This window comes from Diceros bicornis, chromosome 33 (assembly GCF_020826845.1).
Source record: "Diceros bicornis minor isolate mBicDic1 chromosome 33, mDicBic1.mat.cur, whole genome shotgun sequence".
NCBI classification, from domain to species: Eukaryota; Metazoa; Chordata; class Mammalia; order Perissodactyla; family Rhinocerotidae; genus Diceros; species Diceros bicornis.
Genome location: NC_080772.1, coordinates 22,577,899 through 22,586,397, shown reverse-complemented (window position 1 = coordinate 22,586,397; position 8,499 = coordinate 22,577,899).

Here is an 8,499-nt window from a genome sequence, read left to right as displayed (position 1 = left end):
TTTATCCATTGTATAACAAATTCTCAACAAAGGACTGCTTATTACCAATTTTATCCTGAAAGATTGCTCATAAATGCTGAAATTCTGAATCCCCAGCAAATCCACATTAAATTCCATTAACATTATAGGCAGTTTTTAAAAACATATTAAGCATTATTCTTTGAAAATGTAATTCTTAGTACCAATTATTTATGGCAGATCGACCACATGTTTATTGCTACTCCTTTCCAAGACCGAATAAAAAATAATACATATTAAGTATACAGAGGTATAGATAAAAAATAATAGTAAAAGGTATAAACCAGAGACGACAGTGAAAAAGGAGATTGCAGAGATTTTAATAAAATTTCAAAGACAGCAGATGGAGCTAGGTCAGTGATAAAACTTGAGCCTAAAATGGCTGCAGGAGGGAAGAGAGCCAATTCACCTTAACAACCCTTTGAGAAGATAAGGACTTGCAGGCACCAAGTACTGCAGAAGGTGAGGGTACTGCTCTGTTCTAAAAGTTGGATTGTTGAAAGCTTATGTGTGCAACATACCCCAATGCTATGCAGCCAGGCAGCCACCACCCCAAAAAAGATACCAAAGTTTATTCTTGGAGGTGAAAGGCAGAAAAAAAAATTAAGTGAAAGTCAAAACAGTAGACCTCCATTCCCCTTTCCTTACATGTCTACAGAACAGTGGCTTCCAAGTAGGTGAATGTCAGGTAGAAGATTGGAGATTTCATCTCGAGAGAAAGTGAATGATCTAGAGAAAAAAACCACATACAGTTAACATGGGGTTCTCCAACAGAATGGCCACGTCTCTCTACAGTGAAGCCTACAATTTGACAAATCCTCCCATACACCCACCCACACATATATACAGTTCCCAATCAGTATCTCTTAATATAAACAGCAATCCAAAGATCATCAGAAATGAAAGAGCAGAACAAGCAGGAGTAAGGAAAAAAGACAATATAGAGAAAAAGGTTTTAATTATTAGTATCCTTAGAGAGAGAAGGGAAGCTATTATAATTTGTAAAGCAAGAACAGGATACTATGAAAAGGAGCTCTATGAAAAAGTCTTGGAACGTAAAAATATATAACCAAAATAAACAGAAAGGTTGAAAAACAAAATTGAGCAAGTTTTTGGAAAACAACAACAAAAAAGATGGAAAATAGAAAACATAGAACTGAAAATATGCAGAAATTATCAAAGAAGAAATACAGGAAAATTTCCCAGAACTGAAGGACATGAGTCTTTCAATTGAAATAGACTACTTAGTGCCCAATAACATAAAAAAGATAAAGCAATCCTTTCCAAGTCATGCCGTTACAAAATTTCAGAACATCCGGGATAAAGAAAAGCTCTTAAAAGATTCCAAGTTGTGAGTATGGTGATAGGATTGGGGGTTTGGAATCACTTAGAAGGGAACATGAATCAAAATGGCACTGGCTTTTTCAATGAATATTAGGACATAATGCCTTCAAAAATTTGAGGAAGAAATTATTTGCATCCTAGAAGTTTATAACCAACCAAACTATCAATCATATGCGAATGTAAGGACTCAAAAAGTATATATGCCATGCACCTCTCTTTAGGGAATTGCTGTATAATGTACTCCAGAAAAACATGAAGGAAGGCACACAACTGAAATAGTAAATCCAACAAAGAAGATGTCAAAAGGAAGTTCTAAAACAAAGGTGTGCCCAAAGCCTGCTCCAGACTGGAGCAGGAGGAAGTGGGGGCTTCAGAGAGAGCTCTCCAGGGAGGAATATGGGACTGATAGATTATCTGGTATGTTTGAACTTTTGGGGGGAAAAACTGCTGGTGGTCATACAACAGCTCTAGGTGAGCAACTGAAACAATCATCAGTTAATAGAACTGTGTACTGGTGGGAAAAAAATGAGGCAATTATTGATTCCGAAAAACAAAAGCTATACAAGGAAGGAAATAATTATGAAATACTATCTGACTCTGCAATTTTACATAGGCAATAATGTAAACACTAACTAAAAGTTGTGTTATAAGATAATAAAGGGAAGGAAATGGGAGATTGAGAATGCTAAATTATCATCTATGATAATAGAAAGTCAATAAAGTCTAGGGCCGGCCCTGTGGCTTAGCGGTTAAGTGCTCATGCTCCGCTACTGGCGGCCCGGTTCGGAACCCCGGGCGCGCACCGACACACCTTGTCCGGCCATGCTGAGGCCGCGTCCCACATACAGCAACTAGAAGGATGTGCAACTATGACATACAACTATCTACTGGGGCTTTGGGGGGAAAAAAAAGGAGGAGGATTGGCAATAGATGTTAGCTCAGAGCCCGTCTTCCTCAGCAAAAAAGAGGAGGATTAGCATGGATGTTAGCTCAGGGCTGATCTTCCTCACAAAAAAAATAAATAAATAAAAAGTCTAAGATTGACAAATCAGGAAATAGAAGTATAAGCATTTTATTGGTTAATACCAGAAGAAATGTCTTAAAAAGAGAAAGAGAATGGGAAAATGGTTTTCCTGTTGGTACTATTTAATTTTTAAATTAGGTACATTTATTAGTTTGATATAAACAAAACATTTTAATGTCAAGATACTGTTATTATGCAATGGGTGTGTTCCAACTCTTTAGTGCAATGGAGCAGGCACTTTTGTCCTAGAATTTTCTCCTGCAAAAAATTATCAGGAATTGGAAATGATGAGAGGTACATGCTTATTTAATGATGTCTTAGGCCTAAGGATAAGAATTTTTAAGTTCATATTCCTTAATGGATACAGTTATCAAGCATAAAGTTTTCCCTAAGCGGAAATCCTATACCTAGTATCTAAACTGAAGGACTTGGAGAATAAAGGTGAACTGGAGTCAGCGACTCTTATGACATTTGAAGTTTCACTGTATGAAAATCATCTAAAGAGAACTAGACCCAAGGTTACCTGAATCCAGCAGAGTGCTATTTACAGCTCTATGGAGATCCCAAATTTGTTTTCCAGTCACAATATAGTAGAGCATTGAAGATCTATCATAGTTCAAGTTTCTCATATTGAGATCTAGATTGAATAGGATTTTAGTAACTAGCCAATGTAAAGAGAAGAGAACTCTGCCTATATGTCTCAGAGTCTGCAGCCAACACCACTTTTTCTCTTTGGCTGGCCAAGTTACCCACTACAAAATCTGCAGGAAAGCTAAAACTTACAAGACAGATTCCCTTGCTTATTTTTACCAGTGTTTTAAAGTGTGAGGTGGCTAATGACCATGAGGAAGCTCTCCTCTGAAAAAGAAAAGAATATGTTTTCCTGATGTATTTGAAAATGAAGACTGGTCCGGAAAAGCACATATGGCTACAAATCAAAGGTTTCCAAATATCCTAGTTTACAGCAATTCAAGATACATGTATGTGACCTTGTTTTATGCATGATTATATTAATACTGTGATGTCTTTGGTACTTAAGTGTTTTGAGTAAAGTTCATCTCTACCAAGAGACTAGTCAATTAGTTTTCCCATATGTTTTTTCCCATCATTCTATAAGATTTTAATATTTTCCCAGGAGTTGAAGAAAAATTTTCACTAGAAGAAGCCGTCTGGTTTTATACCACAGACGTCTTCCCAGCCTACTTTGTGGAAGTAGATTAATTCTGCTTCCTTCCCCTGCTTCAACTTTCAATAATGGTGAAAATGTCTATCACAAATGGTGTATCTCAAGATTTTATATCTAAATCTGAAACTCTTAAGGAATATTGTTAACCATCCATTCTGTCAGGGCAAAACTGTGGTCTTGGGGGCCGGCCCGGTGGCACAGTGGTTAAGTGTGTGCTCTCTGCTTCAGCGGCCCGGGGTTCACAGGTTCAGATCCCAGGAGCGCACCAATGCGCCGCTTGTCAAGCCATGCTGTGGCAGCGTCCCATATAAAGTAGAGGAAGATGGGCACGGATGTTAGCCCAGGGCCAATCTTCCTCGGCAAAAAAGAGGAGGATTGGCAACAGATGTTAGCTCAGGGCTAATCTTCCTCACAAAAAAAAAAAAAAAATGTGGTCTTGGACCGCCTGCATTGCTATCAACTGGGGTGCTTATTACAAATGCAAATTTCTGGTCCCTACCCAAATTTACTGAATCAGAATTTCTGAAGAGGACCAAGAATATAATTTTTTCCATCAACCCAGACGGTTCTTTTCCACATCAAAAGAACTATAATTTAGTTCTTCTTGGTTTTTATTTTCTCAAAGGTCAGTGTGAGATAGACACATACAAAATCTCTACCTGTTTTTTTTTTAACGCTATTGAGAACATTGTCTATTTTATTATTCAGTGTTCTTCAGTGTCCATGGAACAAAATCTCTTTTGGATTTCAGAGGTAGAAAAAAGGTTTTCTCTCCTGTGAACTGGTATGTTTCCTTTATTAGACTAGTGCTTGTCAAATCTTACTAATTATCAAAATCCCCTGGGGAACTTTTAAAAAAATACACAGCTTCCCAGACCCCATGTAAGACCCAGTCAGCAGAATCTCCAGGTGAGGGAGGATTCACGTGATACTGATAATGAACCATGTTTCAAAAACTCTACATAGGACAATATCTAGTTAATTCACCATGTTCACTTTTTGCCTTGGCTTCCTGGAAGCTAGTCTTACAACAATTTTTCTTGGAATTCAGTTTTTTAACATAATTATTCTCCTTTTCTTTCCCGCATTGCATTACTTGTCACATTTAGTATGTTCTTAATGAATTTCAACTTCAGAGGAAATAACTTATAACAATACTACCCTTTGGACGAGCACGTTCCTTGCAATAGCGTTTAAACCTAAAATAAATCAGTTATTAGGATTACAGAGTGAAAGAATATTGTGAGCTCAAAAGTTTCATCTTTCAGATTTTCTGGAGGCTTCATGGGAAATGACTGTTTGAAAAGCACCCTGAAAATTGTTTTTGTTAAATGCCGTATGTGTAATTAAGCTCCTGATCCCCCTTCAACCTCTTCGCTATGCACACCCCCAAGACTAAATACGTTGCTCTTCTTTCTTTTTTTCCACCACCTCAAAGATCTAATCCATTTTAGTGGAGTTAAGCGCTACCACCCAGCTGAGCAACTTCCAGATGTATGTTTGAGCTTGAATCATTCACCAAAGCCCCAGGCCTGAATCTTTTGCTATCTGCAGAAACTCTTAATTTGGCTCTCTCCCCAAGTCCAGGCATCAATGTGAAGAAACTCAGCACATCCACAACTGAACTTTTCTGCTTGCTCCACAATTTCATGTTCCTGATTACCTCCCTTTACTCCATTTGGGTAAATAGCATCACCATTCTCCCGTGTCCCAAGCTAAATTAGTCCTTGGTCACTCCTGTTTCTTTTAATCCCCACTCCACTTAGTGGGGCAATATTTGTGCTATAATTCGAGGATGTAGATGCAATTTGAAGACCAAAGAAAAGGGTGGTGGATATGAGTGATGCTCAGAATGAGTGATAAATTGCCTAGGAAATGAAAGTGGCTTGCTTCAGAGGGACAAAACCTATCCTTTGTCTTAGTCTCAGGGATTTATCCTTTTCTCTTTTCTTCCCTGGCCTAGTGCTCATTTTCCAAATTAAAATAAACTACTGCTAATTGATTTCCCTGTATGTGGCCTATTCCTGTTTCCATCCACCATGGTGACGGTGATGGTGATGGTGGTTGTGGTGGTAGCAGTAATCATTTAGTAATAGTATTTGCCCAATCAATTCCTCATCTGTAGAAAAAGAATGCTACTGGTACCTAACTCAATGAGTTGGTGAGTATTAAGTGTTCATAGTGTTTAGCACAGTGGTTGGCACCCAGTAAATACTACTTGCTGTTATTTTGTTGTTGTTGTTGTTGTTGTTAACAGAATACATTCACATATCCCTCATGATTATTTCACTTTGACTTATACCCATTAAGTTCCACAAAATACAATGTTTACTCTTTAGTAAAATCTTATTATAACTTTATAAGATAAAATTCACATTCATCCATCTTGGAAGTTGAAATTTAATAGTTGTAAAATCTTAAGCAAGTTTTAAAATCAAAACAAGTGTAAAATCAAAACAATTTTACTGAGCCTCTGTTTCCTTATTTGAAATAGAGATAACATTATGTTCTAGGTTGATATGAGGTTAAAACTAATAATGCATATCAAGAGTGCTTGGAGGGCTACAAAGAACTGTATACATTTTCATTGTTTTCATTTGTGCTGTAAGCTTTGTCTTAGAGCACAGGGGCTGATGCAAACAAGGAAACAGTTCCAAAGAATCCTTGGCCACTACCCCAAGACCTTGGTTCTACTAGGCACTGAGCCATACACCATTTTTTGAGGGCTACAAGATATCAACTCAGTTCAAACAGTCACAAATTCCCTGAAGCATAAGACCTTCTAATTGTAGAAGCAGCATTTTGCACAGAATCATGCTTTCACTATTTCATTCTCCTTAAGTGAAAGTGATCTACTGGGTGGCCTCCCTGACAGATGTAAGTGCCCTTACACCTTATGAAGCATCCCCCAAATCTACTGCTGCGTCCAGCATGTGCTAACCTCCCCAGGAACCCCTTACCTACCACTATTTTCCTGTCTGTTCATGAGAACTATGACCCTCTGGAAAGCACAACAAATTCAAACTAAGACCCCTCCTCTATGTGTGTCTGCCGAGATTATTTCAGAAATCTACCCTACTAGACATGTCCATAGGCCTTGGTCATTGCTTCAAATACAAGTGACTGAATCCATCTGTTCTTCTCATTCACTCACATTCATACTACTATTGGATTTTTCTCTCCTGATCCACCACCTCCTGCTGTTCCTCTACCTCCAGAACTTTTCCACCATGTTCTCCGGGATACCTATAGTGTTTTATGTTCTTATTTGCCCAACACCCCTTCCTCCACACCTTCTGGTAATAGACTCACTTACCCTACCCACAGGGAGAAGCATGTGACCTATGTGGGTCACAAAAATTGACCCAGAAATGATAATGCAACCAAACCAGCTTGGTCTAGATCTTTCCTTGGGATTGTTCTGATAGAACTTGCAAGTGACCATGTTCTCTGCCATGTAAATAAAGTCCATTTACATTAGGGAAAAATGAAGCCAAGCTGAAACAGAAGACAGAAAAAAGAGATAGATTGGGAGAGAGAGAGTCCTGTTGAGGTCAAGTGCCTAGTTCTAGTTCCTAAGATTCACAAGGCACTCTGGTTCCTGAAGCTTTTCTTTTGAATCTGTTAACTTTCAGTCCAATATATCCTCTTTCAGTCACTTGCAACCAGAAGAGTTATAACTAATATAATCCATTCCATTATAAATAAACTCCCCTCCATCCTCCACCACTGTACCAAACATTCCCTTAACCAGCTGCTTTAACCATATCCTAGCCCTCCCCTCAAACCACCAATTCCCTTTAGCCCTCTTAAGTCTCCTCCCTCTCCAAACCATTACAGTGCCAGTCTTCTGAAAACCCCCTGCTCCTGTGGCCATCTTTCCTTCCACCCTCATTGATGTTACTCCCCACTCATTCATTGAAAACAGGACTCTGGCTCACAGTCGTCCTTGCATTGCCCTTCCTGGTCTCATCACCATGTGATGACCACTCATTCCACCCAAGTGGAAGACTCTCCATTCTCAGATCCATGACTGCCTCGTCTCTACTGACCCTTCCTCCTCCTTCCTTCCTTTCAGTATGAAAAGAGGTATCCCTTCCTATGTAAAGTTAATCCTCTACCTATGTTCTGGAGGATCCCAAACCTTAGAGACCTCAGTCCATCAGTTTTCCCACCTCTCCCCGTCTCCCCAATATCTTCAACCTCTCGCTCTCTTCCTTCCTTCTCATCACCTAAGCAGGCTCAATTGTCACATCATTCAAAAGCAATCACAAAACCTACCTTGGCTTCCTTATTCCTCTTTAGTTAACACTCTGCTCTCTCTTCCCCTGCAAAGCTAAACTTCTTGAAAGCATTTACACTTGTTTCCATTTCTTCACTTTGCATTTGCCACTTTCTGAAACTGATCTCTCTTCTATCAAAGAAGCGTTAACTCAGGCCCCTGATGTGCTAATGTGAGATTAAATAAAGTGAAATAAGTTATAGGTTAAATAAGGAGAGAAACTCCACCCTGGGCTCCTTGAGCTTCTAGAGGTCAGAAGATCACAGTCCTACCCCTAGAGGGACAGGGGTGGTCTGGGTAGGTCACAGACTTTTCATAACCGTTACCAGCTAGCTCTCCCTCAACTGCCAGACCCACCTCCAAGTGTGATGTGTCATCTCCTGTCAGTCTTACCTACTAGTAACAACACTGTATTATAAATTCGATTTGTAGTTTCCATAGAAGTAAAATTTATACTCAAGAAAATGACACAATTTCCCACTATTAATGGGGTGGTTTTGCTTCCTTGTAGAAATACAATTTCCTCCTTACCAAATGAGTGCAATTTTATATTTTTAAAACTTACTGCAAATGATATAACAATAGCATGTAAACAGATAAATGAGTTGCTTTTTTAAAAAAAAAAAATGTTTCTATCAGGCCAGG